A 15,805-nucleotide genomic window follows, 5' to 3' on the forward strand; every position below is an offset into this window, starting at 1 on the left:
TAACGTCTAATTAATCGTTTTAATCGCATGGAGCTTTCTTTTAAATGTAAAGGATCGAGGCAGTAGAGCGCGTCCACAAAAGTAGTAACGCATTGATCGAACTTTGGCACCTTCTGCTGTAATGTCAAGAGGCATATATCTTTAGAAATCAACACTTTACCATTACTGCGTATGTTACTTGAAGTGTGGTTAAAATTCATGTTAGGAGCCTTACTTGTGATCGTAAGCTGTCTGCTTCCCGCATCAACACAAGCTAAATTTTTCCTGACAAGCGAGCGAAGCGCCAAGTAACAACTCGTGTACGTTCCACGTTCTTTTGGTAAGACTTCGTAGACATGCTATCCCCCTCGCTACTTTTGACGCAAGGCAGTTTCAAAAAGTGAAGTGTCAGAAGATACTTAAGGGCTGTAATAGGCGAGATTATCAGTGTCTGGCCATAACAGCGTGTACGTTCATAATCAGGCGCCATTTTGACTTACGCGCAAACGATCCCAGAAGCACTAGCAGATTGCCTCCTTTGATCTCTGGAAAAACTTAAATGGCTTAGGTGTTACGGCATGGTTTATTTACTTGAAATTAGCCGATTTCTTTTATATCGTGAAAATTTTTTTTCCCAAAAATTCCCTCTTTTCACGGAATATCACAAGCACACCTCTTCACTTAACTATCAGAATCAGGGCTACCGCGCTTGCTAAAGATGACAAGGAAATATGCAAGAACACAGAAGACGGAGCAAAAACTCCTTACAGCCACATGATTGCCAGAGGAGAAACCTTGCGCAAGGCTTCTGTATACCCATGCGAGAACCACGGGCACCAAGTCATGACCTAACATTCTGGGTCTTTCCTCCACCCTACACCTCTTCGCAAACATCTTGCAATTAATCTTTTATTAAAAATCAGATCATACCAATAAGGAAAGCAAACTATTATTTGAATGATTCGTGTACAAATCGTTTACTTTTTGGGAAGTTATCAAAAGAGATCAAGCGATAAGTAGTTCATAGAGGGCCAAACTACGCACACACCCAACATGTGTCCAGAACGAACTGTACCAAAACGAATAGATTTTGCGTCCGTGCGCAAGAAACCAATGCACTACACAAAAGCATTGCATTTCTACTACAACGTTGTACATACACGGACAACAATACAAAAAATTGGGATTTCTCATCCGCAGAAAGTCTTGAACATGTGCAAGTGGACGCAGCCTAGAGATATGGGGGCAGTTTTCCCCGAAAATTTACCATATTTTTGCATGTTATTTGTGAGGTTGCAGTCGGAGTCCCATCGCTTCGGCTCCGCCGTCCTTGATTTACCGTCAGTTACACTTAACTTGTCATTCTCTTGTTCCGGTGTGTGCGTATTGGCGGATAAAAAGTAAACTAAATGTGAAGAAAGACATTCTTCACCTTCAAAAGTATAGTTCTAAATAACAGTGTAAACAGATTCAATAAAATTGACATCAAATAGACATGCTTCATATGGGTTCCCCTTCCACAGTGACCAGTTAAAATACAAAAACGTTACGAGGATCTACAGACTCGCTCAAAATAAAGCTTCGCTTGATTATTTTATCATAATAAGAATTCAATATGAAATTGTCGCAAATCGTCGAAAAAGGAATGAATAATACTCTATAAATAGCCAGAGCAACTTCGACATGTTACCCCACGTATCATAGGCGATTTGTAAAATCATTTAGCAGAGAAATCCAGCAATTGGGAAGGAAGATATATACAAGCTCGAAAGCCTTCAGGATCCTGCGCACGAGAAATGCGCAAGCCTAACGCCCCTATAGTGGCGTTATACAAAATCGCCTTTGTATCCTCTTCACACTATAGTAATAATACTTAGATGAAAAAATTGAACTCGACTCTCTATTCAAGCTGTTCTTTCGCATGCATCACTTCAAACTGAGTTGTGCAGTGTCTTCCCTGATGTTAATAGTTACTGGAACTTTTCACTCAAACACTTTTCCATTGATTGCTCTTAAATGAGCTCAAAATGTATTTGCGCTCGCTGAGCGTGAAGACGGTTTGGAGAGACCTGTAGGCGACGTTCTACGTCTATAACCCAGACCTCCTCTTCAAACAACAAGGCACCCTAGTACTCGTACGTGTTCTTGACATTTCTTCTTCCTCTCATAGCAAGATATGTGCACTTCTGAATGGAAAGAATGATTCTGACAAAGTTCAACTTTCGCATGAAGGTCCCTTTTCAAATCTGTACTGTGCCATCTGACAAATTCCTTACAAATGAACAAACGCTGTGGCCAGGACAAGCAAATGGAAGATCTGGCGGCTCTGAAACTGAATATAAAGTAGAGGAGTAACGGTTTCTAAAGAAACTGTGGCGCTGCGTTGGTAGGAGGTATTACAAGATTTGATTTTGTCAGCTGAGTTGATTATGTGAATTAGTCATTGTTTTCAAAGCTTACATTTCGAGCGCAAGTCAGTAAAAATGAATTTCAAGAATATATAGGTAGACTTAAAGCCGTAAGGGCAGGACTTCGGTGAGTTATCTAAACTATCTATCGTAGAAGAATTATTAGACATAATTCTAATACATATATGATTTAAACAACAACAAACATATGAAACATATGAGTGAACTGCGGTTATGAGACGTATATAAGAACGATCCTTCGCAGTAAAGCACTATTTGAGCAATAGTGGAAATCAGACCTGAAAAAAATTTCAGGCCTGTACGGGATTCGAACCACTGACCTCTGCGATGTCACACTTGCCGGGAAAAGATCTCTCAGGAATTCGAGTGGCACACGTCACGGCACTTGCAGTGTAGAGTAGACACATCAGAGCGACTTAGGCGCCTGCAGCTTGCCGGTACGCTAAAGTTACTCCATACAAACATATGAGATGTATTACAGGAATAAATCCACAGCAGCCAAATCAAAGCATTCAGTACCTGAAACGAAAATTTCATGCGAAATCAAATTATGTTTCCATTGTACATACCTAGTGCGCATGACTAGCGCGCAGCCAGCTTAACAAAATGGCGGAATATTCTTTCTGAGATGAGCTCTCCAGTGATGCAAATTGTCATTTTATTGTAAAGAGATATGAATAAGAATCGGGAATAAATCTTCGAAAACAGTAATTGAGTACTTGCTGGTACATACAAAATTATGGTTTTATCTGAAACTGAAGTGAGAATGAGTATGAAATAATAATATAAAAGAGCCAAAGGACACTTTTTCTTTGTAGTTCAAGTTTGCATAACATTGTAAATCAAAGATTTTCAATGCAGGTTTCATTTTCAGAGAAAGATCAAGTCCAACATAGAAGAGGCTCTATTGTATATCAAAGATTTTCAATGCAGGTTTCATTTTCAGAGAAAGATCAAGTCCTACATAGAAGAGGCTCTATTCGCTGTTGTACATACCTAGTGCGCATGACTAAGGCTCTATTCGCTGTTTTTCAGGCACTGTATCTGTGCTCAATCGCAAGCGCATGCGCCTCCATAAATATTTTATGAATGTATCCTCATTTTTGTTATATAATACCGTCGCTGTGACACTCTCTTTTCAAATAAATACAATAAGGTTTGCCAATTAAAAGTGATTTTCGAAAGAATTTCATTAGTTTATATGTTTTGCAAAAGAAAAAAAAAAAAGAAATAGCTTGCCGCAATGTGAAACATTGGGCACCAGTCGCATAGCCAACCAGTCTATATTGATAAGACCTGATAGCTTTATTCAATCTTCATCCAATCAGATGGAAAACTAAAACAAACGCGGCGTTTTCCCGCGCTTTAAGCAGTTTGCGGGTATTTACTTTGAACTGTTATTGGCCACTGATAATGTAAACCTTTGTTTTGATTGGTCGCTGTGATTATTATTATTTATCCTTTTGTTTTTGAACACTTAATTGAAAACTGCTATATTAATTGAGTTTTGAACAACAAATTTACCTGCTCTAAATATTCGGTAATGGAGCGCGCTGAATTTGTCCCATACGGAAACAATGATGCAGATCACACCAAGAGAACAGATCATTGACATGTAGACACTCTTCAAAACTCTTGAATGGTAGAAACCATAATATAACGGAGGTAGAAATGATCCCATGATGAATATTGCTCTCCCTGCGTAATGGAGCCTTGAAAATCAAATGGAACAAAGCACATCAACATTTGATCAAACGAATTTATATACGGCTCGCACAAATACGGGTCGGACAGAGGAAATTCGTTGAAAAACAAATAAGACAGAATTCCAACAACACTAGAAGCATTTGTTAAACAATCAGGTCATGTATTCCAAATACGGCTCGCACAAAGGGAATTCGTTTAAAGACAAATAAGACAGAATTCTAACAACACTAGAAGCATTTGGAAAACAATCAGGTCATGTATTCCAAAACAGCCCATGAATGTCAAGAGTTTTACTAAAGATGATCAAACCGTAGCAAACGAAGTTAACAAGTTCTTTAGCTCGTTTGTGAAATCTACGATAGAAAAAAATCAACTTCTCGCTAACAAATTTAATTACGCGCCCGCTCCGGACACCTTCATTCCGAGAAACTATCCAACTTCAGAACAGTTCTCTTTCACCACGGTGGAATGCTCTCAGGTTACAGACATTGTTAATTCAATACCTAACAACAAAGCTCCAGGAATTGACAAAGTACCACCTCATGTAATTAAAGAAAGTTTGCCGCAGACCATCGCTCCTTGTATCACCTCCATCATTAATGTATCTCTTGAAAGTGGTGATTTTCCAGCTTCTTGGAAAATTTCCGAAGTTTAGCCAATTCTCAAGAATGGAGATCACGAAGAAGCTAACAACTATAGACCAATATCGCTGCTCCTAATACTCTCTCTAAGATATGCGAAAGAGTGGCATTAAATCAGCTTTCTTCATATTTAACAACTAATCAAAGAATATCAGCGAAACAAAGCGGCGACAAAAGATGGCATTCAACTGAAACAGCACTGATCCCTACCACTGATTTTATTCCTCGTGCTATCGACCAGAAAAAAATCACTGCAATCGTATATCTTGATATGAGTAAAGCCTTTGACACTATCAACCACGTGATTCTTCTAAAAAAACTAAAGGACATTGGTTTATCATCTTCTGCACTTCAATGGTCGAAAGCTGTCTTTCTCAAAGAAGACAAGCAGTCCGCATCAACTCTGTATTATCTGATAGATTACCAGTAGTCAGTGGTGTACCGCAAGGGAGTGTACTAGGAGCATTATTATTTATCATTAGCATTTATGTAAACAACCTGCCAAACATCTGTCAGGATGGTTCAACTGAATGCTATGTGGACGACACAAAGCTTCTATTATCCTTTAGTGCGAATGATTCTATTCAAGCTATAGAAAGAGTGAACACTGCTCTGCAACGGATACGCGATTGGTGTTTCGACAATTGCTTAATGCTTAATCCTTAGAGGACTAGACTGATGGTCTCGAAGAATGTCTCTTAAAGTGCCAGACTTTAAATTGTTCCTGCTTGGAAAGGAAATCATCCCAGCTCAAACAGTCAGAGACCTTGGTGTTACTTTCGATCCCACACTATCCTTTGACAATCATATCTCTGCGACTGTCCCATCTTGCATATCGAAACTATCCCAACTAAGCCGCATTAGGTTCGCTTTTAACAAAGATCTGCTTGAAACTATAATTAACGCAGTTGTTTTTAGTAAGATGTACTACTGTTCGTCAGTATGGTCGTCCACATCAGCTTGTGATGTTCATAAGGTACAATATGTTCAAAATTTTGCCGCCCGAATTATTTGCAATGTAAAGAAGAACGATCATATTTCTTCCACATTAAGGAATCTATGCTGGCTACCGGTAAAAACCATCCTGTACTATCGTGATGCTACCTTATCATTTAAATGTATAACAGGCCAAGCGCCTGAATATTTGACATCCGAGCTTGTAACAAGAGGCAGCGTATCTGGGCGTATAACGAGGAACTTTTAACAGCTTAACATTCCTCCTTATAAAACTACAACAGGTCAGAGGACCTTTTATTATAGAAGTGTAGCCATCTGGAATAAACTTGACCCAAGATTGAAACTATATGGAAAACCAGCTTCTTTTAAGAGAGCCTTTATTCTTTTAAGAGAGCTTTGAAAAGGTATCTCCTGAATGACTCTTTATTTAAATAAGCATTCTATTTTTAAGTTATAAGTAATTTATGTTGTATATAACGGGTTATTATTTAGTTTTGTATGTATAGTACCAAGTATGTAAATTATATAATTGTTCACTGAAAAGCCCTAGACCGGGATGTGTTCAATGAAATGTATGTATGCATATATGTAATTTCGTAAGTACATCATCTTAGACTTTCTCGTAGAAACTAAGGGAGGAAATGGCTCACTAGCTGGACAGGGTAACTAACTAACAAATGATTTGTAGACCGGTCAAACAGCGGGTTGACTATGTAGCCTACTAAATGATCACCTGGCTGAAAAGCTGAGTAAATGATAGTATGACTTGCTTACTGACTAAAGAGCTGACTGACTTTAAGACTGACTGACTGGCTTACTCACTGACTGACTGATTGACCGACTGACTGACTGACTGACTGACTCTGTTATTGACTGACTCACCGACCGACTGGAAATGAGATTTTGTTTGACCGATTCGTTAACTGATTGAATGACCGACTAACTGCTGTCAGACGGAGATTGACTGATTGACTGACCGAACCGAATGAGTGGTTGAATAATGTAACAATTATGTGACTAACTTTATTGCACGCTGGCTTTTTTTTTTCGCTCATTTCTTTTAACGTTCGTTTTATTAAAGAAGCGATATAATCAAGACTCCATTAAGACAAGTTTTACGAATGAACCCAGTTCAAGCCTCCGAGTGACTGCGCCATTCCTCGGCGTGGAAAAATATAACATGTTGAGTTACCGAAATACAGGCAACCTTACCTTCGAAATATGATCTTGGAGACCGTCTGTGAATGGCAGTAAACGGTGTGAAAAATCCAGGAAACTCCCAAACACAAGATTGCGCCGACAAAGAAGCAGCTAAAGACAAGTATTTCTTGCCAGTCTCCAGGGAATGGATTCGCGACAGTGACGGGTCGCACAAGCATGTACCATGTACGTAATACACACAAACACAATAAAACCAATCAAATGAGTCCAAATATTTATTACCCCTTTCACTGTGAAGTTTAAAGATACTCTTAAAGCAGTATCTAAAACATGGCATAGGTGGTCTGTGGAAACTGGATGAAAATTAATTTCCGCAAGGCCAGTCTGGTAGTTCAGAATGGGACAGAAGGTGTTTTTCATTATGAGATACCAACTCTGACTCATGGCGAAATGATTTCTTCCTCTGCAACACTATTCCTAGTCTCTTGTCAATTTTCTTTTGCAGCGTTTTGCTTTCTTTCATGTCTTTGAGGAGTACCAGTCATGTCTTTTCAACAATATAAGCCTCCTTTGAGCTCGTAAATGAGTACGATCCAACAGAGAAAACCTAATCCTGCCCAGTAGGCAAACATCAAATGAATACCTACAACGCCGGTTTAAGAAATCTAAACAGTACTGACTATAGGTCATCGTATTCAACAGCTCCTCGCGTGCGTTTATGCAAAACACGATTCTATGTGCTATTCTTTTACCCAGTAATTCAAACCTGTCCTTAATTCTAAAACAATGATTTCTTGAATTATTTTATCAAACGGAAACGCACAGTTGAAATCACGTTATCTCAACAATGCTAATGATTGACTCCATAGAAAATATTGTCTTTATGGACGCTATAAAATTAACTGTAGCTTAAGGATGAAAACTTTTTTCTCTTAGTTTAATGTATCAGCGTTTGGCATAAAAGTAAAGTCTCAAGAGAAAGTGTAAGGTTCAGTTATTCGAACGACTCAGAGATGTGTTGCAAAAGAATTCGATTTATAATACCATTCAGTGTTGTGATGAAGATTATCCTCAAGCTGCCACTTAATTAATTGACCAAACTATCAACCCGGATATAAAAAATCTCCGTATAATCTTTCCGTGTGCAGTTGAATTAGCTTTAGTTAGCAGTTTGTCGCCTCAGTTCACTGATGCTTGTCTGTACTGCTGTTCAAATTTATAAGGATTATATTCCTCCTTTCACTTTCATTTGAGCAACTGAAGGATAAAGATATTCTCCGAGCATTTAAGACCTTAAGTTTATGTTGATTTCCTTACTTAGTTTCATCGCTTCTAACTGTTAACCGACGACAGAAAGAGAGCCCGGTCTCGCCCGAGTCTTAATCCGTTTTCAGAACCATAGACAATGTTTAATAAATCATTCAAGCGCATTACTAAGCCGTGTACGGATATTTTCATTCTTATGGTTTTCAAGGCTTTGAAAACAAAACTTACGCTTCAAATCCGGAGAAATCTTTCACGGACTCTAACAACTTCAGAAAGGTAATAACTTTGAACGCACAACAGTCACGCGCACTATCCATTGGGCTAACTGGGCTAACTGATCTAGACTCTTTCACAGAAATTCACGAAAGTTAGTGATAGGAATTACACGATCCTCGACATCTGAGTTTTTTCTACCTATTCTACTTATTATATAAACACTGACAAAAAACCTGACCATTTCGCTTTAGCTGCAAAAGGTGCAATTTATTATGGAACCTTAGTAACGGTGATATTTTCACTTGAGAAGATAAGGTGTTACTTTCACGGTGCGTGAAAACTCGCCAAGTATTTCCTTAGTGTTTATATACCAAAATATAATACCACACACTACTTCATTGACGCCTCCCCATGAGGCTAAAAGCGATATATGATAATGATAATGATGTTCAAAATCGTAACAACGAAAAAACAACGCGGTTCATCAAGTGGGTCAATAGTTATCAAAAAACATTTGAGTTCATGACTATTAAAAATCTCTTCAAAAAAAACGTCTATTAGATAGTAGGGAGTCTTCTTTTAATCTAAATTTGTACAGGTAATCGCATGGGCCCGAGTAAAATTAAGGATTAGTATCACGCGTGTTTTCGGAAGTTACTGAGATTGCCCGAGTCACGCAGCGACGAGGGCAATTTCTGCAACTTCCGAAAACACAAGTGATATTAAAACTTGATTTTACGAGGAACCATGTGATTACTTGTTTATAATATAAGGGGCAAAATGTTTTCTTACTGATCTCGCGCAAAATGGGACGCCATTGTTACGAAACAAACAGAAATTTCTTTACCTTGGCAGCCGTTGCTAAGCGATTTTCAGCCAATCATTTTCAAGTAATTTTTCCCGGGGCAATTACAAAAATTAAAAAAAAAATACCCTCTGTCTTGACCAATCACAATTCAGTAATTTTGCCCCTTATATGATAAAAAGTGGAATGTTAATCAGGACACAAAGTCTATAGTTTTAAGGTTTTTTCAAGCAACAAGGGGTGTTTAAAAGCTTCGAAATCCGTATTTCAATAAGAAATTTAAATATGAGCTTTTGCTCGATCGCTAATTGACAATTGGTTCATGCTTTAGCGTGCACTATCGAGTTATGGAGCACCCGGGAAGTGGAGAGCACGAAAGAAGCGTAAGAGTTGCCCGAGGCAATAGCCGAGGGCAACTCTAGTTTCTTGAGTGTTCTCCAAACTTCCCACGTGCTCCATAACTCGATAGTGCACAGCTAAAAGCATGAACCAATTGTTTTATAACATAGCCGGTGGAATTGTGCATCATATCCGACGCGAAAAACGGACAACAATATCAGAAGTGATTGTTCGCGATGAGCGAATATTTGTTTGTGTCCAGTGTTTGTATTTGTTTCTCGTTACACCAAGCTAAAATAAAAACAAGTTTTCTCTGAGTTTAAAAAGAAACCATCTAAAAGTTATTTTCGTGAAGGAAAACCAGACAGAAAGACTGTTATCGCTACATCTGTGATTTGATGTATATATGTAATGAAATGTGTTAATACTTTTGCAGACAATTTTTCCGTCAGTTTTACTATTTCCGAGGACAACTGTAAATATTTATTTAACAATTTTAAAGTGGAAAAATTTAAGCTTATCTTTGAAGGTTGAAACAGACCAGTTTGTCATTTGTTTGGTTTAACCAGAGTGTCTTTCTGTCAAAATTTGTTGCATTTTACCTTCGGACAAGTGAAGCGACGGCGCTGATGCCGTCTCCTTTTCCGTTGTTTTTCTCGTTTTCTGCCTCATTTAAGAACTTTAGCCCAATGAAAAAGGTCGGAAAATTGTCTTCGTTTTGGGACTGGTGGGCCGAGTCTCTGTCTGTATCCAGTATTGTCGCGAAATATATTATTTTTCCCGCGCTCACAATGGCCGCTCGCACGAAAAAGAAAGTTCTGGCGAAGCGATTAGCAACAGAGAGAAGATTACGGCAAAGAAAAGTTCTTGAAGGAATGGAGTCACTACGCCAAAAACATCGCGGAATGAGAGTCTTTAACAATTTTGACCCCGTTGTTTCGACGAGACGAAATTGTGTTTTAAACGAAAAAAAGCGAGTCCACAACGACAGAAAAACTCATAAGTCCGACATCTGCGAGCGCTTAACAAAAAAATAAAAATGACCCTATTTCTATCGCGACCTATCTGAATATATTAGTAATATCAAAAAATAAAAGCGTGCGGCATTGTTAGGCCTTCCCAACGGACAGCGCCACGCCAATCAACAGGCGTTCTTCGGAACATCCGTTGAAGCATGGAAACCAGTCCTAAACTCATTCCTTGATCATGAAAAAAGACTGTAATAGGCAGTGAATTATCGAAAAAGTAGAAGTACTTGAGAGACCTCAGACTACATTTCCCGCTTATTTTGACATCGTTTAAACGTCGTATAGTGATCAAGAAACATCATGTGCGGTCACCAAGCTAAAAGACTAAACAATCCGCTATAATGACAACCTTTGAAAGAACCTGAAGAAGACCTTTAAAACTGGTCGAAACGTCGGCTTTAAAGATATTTTAACCTCGGAAAGTCCCGAAAACTATTCAAAACAAGTTTTAGTTTTTACAAAGATGAGAGGTGAAAGTTTCAGGAATACGATAAGTTCATAAAAGGTGTAATTTTGGCTCTTGAAGAATCCATCATTTTCATCAAGTCATCATTTAATTTGTCATCAACCTCAATGTTTGATTTCAGTAGTTATGCCCTCATTTCTTTAGGCTCATTTTCAAGCTGCGCACATTTTAATCTCTGGTTTTGCAATGTCAATTTTACTCTTTCAGGGTCTGTTTTGGATACAGGTGCTTTGACATGCGCAGGTGTCTATTCTGTTTGGCCTTCATGAAATTATTTGCTGAAGTCTGGTATTTAGAGCAAGCAGTACAAAGTCATCTATGTCGCATATTAAAAACAAACAGTCATGGGATCTCCAACCTCCCTTGTGTGCAAACTGCTGTCCTCCCTCATCTTCCTTTGTAGAATCTATAGGAATAACATGGTGGTACAGTTTGATCGTAATTTCAGAAGCATGAATAACTTTACAGAAAGTGCAGTCGTTTGATTCTTTGACCAGGACTGACAAAGTTACGTTTCGTAAGGTGCGACGAAATCTGAGGTACAGTGGATGGTCTTCAACCAAGTAACATCCCAACACTTTCACAGTGAAAACAAGGCTATCGTCCACAATTACTTCGAACCCAGGCGGAAGATAGAGCTCAATCTCGTTCTTGAATACCGCTTTATCGGGAAACATCTTAGAGGTCCACTCATCTAAAGATTTTAGACACGTATCCCGCTTACAAAATTCGGAAAATGTTTCATAGCAACTTGTGTTGATCTTTGCATCAAGGTCTTTCATGATCGTTCTTGCTGGTCGCGGAGTCGGTGTCAACAATTCGTGACTTCTTTGAGGCATATTAAGAACAGGCAATGCACCAAATCTAGGCTTCTTTCTTGTCACTTTCGCCGATTGAACTATAAAAGAAGCAAAGATTATTATCAAAGACTCGAACATGAACGAATAAGACGCAGGACGCACGCGATCGAGCTGAACTTTTCGAATATAGACAAACATTACTTAACTCAGCTGTTACTAAGGTAGATAACGCTTATACTTAGATATTTGCACATCCTCGGGTTTGAAATGCTTCTCGCATGTGTAAACCCTGTCGTACTTTGATTGTGCTCTGAAGGCTCTGATCCATTTCTCTCGCTTTAGTTATTTCGTAAAGCCAGGCTTCCCGCCATTTTCTGGACTCGTCGTCCTTTGCTGTAGGCAACTTTCATATGCTGATTCCTCTCGATCGTCTGGATAAACCGCATCCAAACACCGCACAGTTATCCCCAGGCATCACATGAAGTAAGCTGTCCTCAAAAATGACTTTTACGCCTTAAAAACTATAGAAACTTGGAAAGTATTCTGCAATGCTTCGAATTTTTCAGTGAACGCTCTGTAGATGTTTCGATTCTGTGCACGTTCATCAGAGCGCGTGACCCGAATAAACTCTAACAAAGACATGCCCCTTTGAAGTTCGCTGGCTCTCCTAACCAGTCCCCTGTACTAACTATGAGCTTCTTGAATAATCACTTCAGATTCATCCAGAGCCCTGGGGTCACTTGTAAAGTTTATGGTTTTGTAAGTGACAACAGTTTGTTTGGTTTCTTTTAACTGATTTCGCATCGAGGTCATGTGAACTTAATAATTTATCGATTTTGGGGCGATGGTTTGTTTTCATACTGGTAAGGCTATATTATTTATTTAACTTGCCTTTTTGTTTTGTTTTGTTTGTTTTGTTTGTTTGTTTGTTGGGTTTTTTTTTGTCAAAAAAAGCGCTGTTGTTATCGTTTTTTGTCCAAAAAAGCGCTCGTGTTCTTTTTTTAAGTTATTGCTCGTGTTCGTTGACAAGAGATTATGGAACATGACTTTAAAGGCGAACCGCCACTTTGCAAATCATAGTACACTCGCTACTCGCGAGTGAAAATTATTCGCGGCAAGCTAGTGTAATGCAGTACTACAATTATTTACGATAACCTGATTACGCAGTTTATTTCATTTGAAATCGAAAACACTGTATCTTACAGTTTATCTTTCTTATCCCCTACAGTTGGACTCAATGCTTGTAGAATGGATGCAAGCTGTAGTGGATACCTTAAAATCAGCTGAGACGGCTCGTGTGAGGGTAACATGCCTCTATATGTCCATTGAAGGGAGAATTGTCTGTAAAACTGATTCAAACCAAGTGCCTAAACGTTCCAGATCTTTGCTTCTTGCAGAAGACACAGTTGTTAATTACTGACGTAGGAGTTTGACTTGCTCATTGATTTATGAAGAATAGACTCCTCTCATATTCGGGTGCACTAGAAAAGTACAGGGAAAATTTCTCTATGAGGCTAATCTCAGCGTTTATGAAGAGTTTACATTATCGTTTACGTACACGATAACAAAGGCTTGAAAACGAAATAAACAGTCATTAGTTAATTATTCAATGTACAAAGTGTGATCACTTTTACTCCATGAAATTATGTTCTTTTAAATAGTTGCAATAATCCCAGAGGTTTACACCAGGCAATATACGATTCGAGACTTTGATAGAACTCAGCTCCTTCAAGGGGAGTACGGACAATATGTGAAAATAAGAATTAGCATCTATAAGTCCTTTTTTTCGCCTGGAGCACCTTGTGCTGATGAGGAGTGTCTTGAGATCCGTGATGGTTATAATCAGTCTGCCAATCTACTGGGTGTATTTTGTGGAAGGAACACTCCTTATTTTACTCGGTGATCCAGTGGACATAACATGTGGTTTAAGATTTTCACCTCAGCATAGATACTGGTTTAAATGGGACTTAAGATATGAGTGAAAAGTAAGGAATGAAACAGGTTAGAATTTTCAAGTTTAATTTTTTTCATTTTCTTATTTGTATAATTAATTACAGGAAGAGTAGTTTATAATTTGTGTATTTGTTGATACATATCCTGTATAAATGTTGTTGTTATTACATGTAAATAACTTTTTTCTGTGTTTTAGATTTTCTATGTGGTAATAAATTTCGCACGAGTAAACTCTACGAGGATTTTTTATGCGCAGGTCTTTAACTCCGCAAATTTGAAAACTTTAATCCAGCTTCTAGATAAAAGATGATGTTTGGGTGCTTTCCTTCGTACAGATTAAGATATGTTACCCTAATTACGATTTTGCGTAGATGTACTTAACTTTAGACACCGAGTCTTATACTCGATTTTCGGTGTAGGAAGATGAAGATATATAATTTTCGGTGTACAGATTTCGATGTCTCATTAGTTTTGTGTTTGTGCTTAGTTCCTACAAGCCTAAAAGAAGTCGCAAAGACTCAGTTTGTCCTGCTCAACCATTCTTCATCTTTATGGTGGCCAGCGGAAGGTGGACCGGCTCCTCGTATTGTCTGGAGAATGAATGGTACTGTTGTACAAAACAGCACTGGTGTGAGACTCCGAATCAAAGTTACTGAACAAAAAAGAATACAAACTACAGTTGCGAGGTGAACGAACATGGTCAGTTGAAGAGGATTAACATTAGTCTTGTTGTCGAGGGTAAGTTTCAAGTTAGATATTTACTTTAAGGGGAGCTCAGCTGTTGTTTATGCTTATGGGAACCTTACGATTTGTCTTGCGACTATTTTGGGTCTAATTTTGTTTTTGAGTGAAATTGTCTATGATTCCATGTAAGGGTAATCTCATAAATGATATTCATGAAGGAAGTCAATTTTAATTGCAGCAAAGTTTCATATCTCGAAAAAAAAAAGAGTAACTTGCTACAATATTTTTGATGATTTTGCGTTTAATTACTGCCCAGTTTACTGGTTGCAGGTTGCTCAGAGCGTCGTTTATTCGTATCATTAACGAAAGAGAAGTAAATGTAAAATAAAACTATGTCCATAACAGGCTTAGTGTGAAAAATGTGAAAAATTGTATTCCCTGTCGGGGCCCCAAAAGCGCTACTTTGTACTTCCGGCGGATGTTTTTCGCTTATTTGATGTGTTCTTCCGCTTCCGGGGCCCAAGCGCTAAAAAAACGTGTCTGCAATTTGCCACATTCAATTTCAGTGAAAAGTTACAGAACATTTTTGAAATAGGATTTAAAAAATGTGGAGTGATCGTACAAAAATCGCTCTTGAAGAAAAAAGTATTTAGAAATAAAATATTCAGAGACACGTTTTGTTGTTTATATGTAAAACTAGTTACTGTCAAAATTTGAGAGCAATGAAACAAATTCCCTTTGACCTTAGCTCTTAAAAAGTGATTCGGGCGCTCGCATTTAGAAGTCGTTAAGAATTCGACAATTCATGTTTTTTCAAAATTTTTGGTATAGTCTGATAGCCAGTCCTATAAGCTTTAATTTAATGTAGGGGTTTAGATATCTGCAGTTTAAACCGGACGCGCTACATGCACCGCTTGCACGAGAGACACCCCTGAAGGTGCAGGTAACCTTAAATGAAAAAATTCATAGTCGAGGGAGATGGAACATAGACTTTTTTTGTTTGCTTTTCCAGAACATTCTGAAACTTGCAACTATTCCATTTCAGGGTGTTCCATCGTGTGCCGTATTTTTCAGTCCATCAGGAGTAAACTTTACTTAAGATAATCTTTCTGGCATTTAAGGAGGGGATACAGTGAAAGTAAATAATTATTTTTTCATTTATAGCTATTCACATTCTCTCTTGCCCCCCAGTAACCAAATGGTGTCAACAAGGAAGTTTCAACTATTAACTTTGTAATGGTTTTATTTTACAGCTCATTGCTATTGATAAAACGACAGCAGATGCAATGAAGAATAAAAGTTGGAAGGTGTACGCAGTTTTTGAAGAACCCAATGTTCAATGTCAGGCAAAATGTGTGGCGCAAAGCATTGATG

The 15,805-nt window shown here is 38.2% G+C and overlaps 1 pseudogene; it reads right to left on the bottom strand.

Annotated features, from left to right (window-relative positions):
• Positions 1 to 2,194: 2,194 nt before the first annotated feature.
• Positions 2,195 to 7,397, bottom strand: LOC148742878 (adiponectin receptor protein 2-like; annotated as a pseudogene).
• Positions 7,398 to 15,805: the final 8,408 nt, after the last annotated feature.

This window comes from Stylophora pistillata, chromosome 1 (assembly GCF_964205215.1).
Source record: "Stylophora pistillata chromosome 1, jaStyPist1.2, whole genome shotgun sequence".
NCBI classification, from domain to species: Eukaryota; Metazoa; Cnidaria; class Anthozoa; order Scleractinia; family Pocilloporidae; genus Stylophora; species Stylophora pistillata.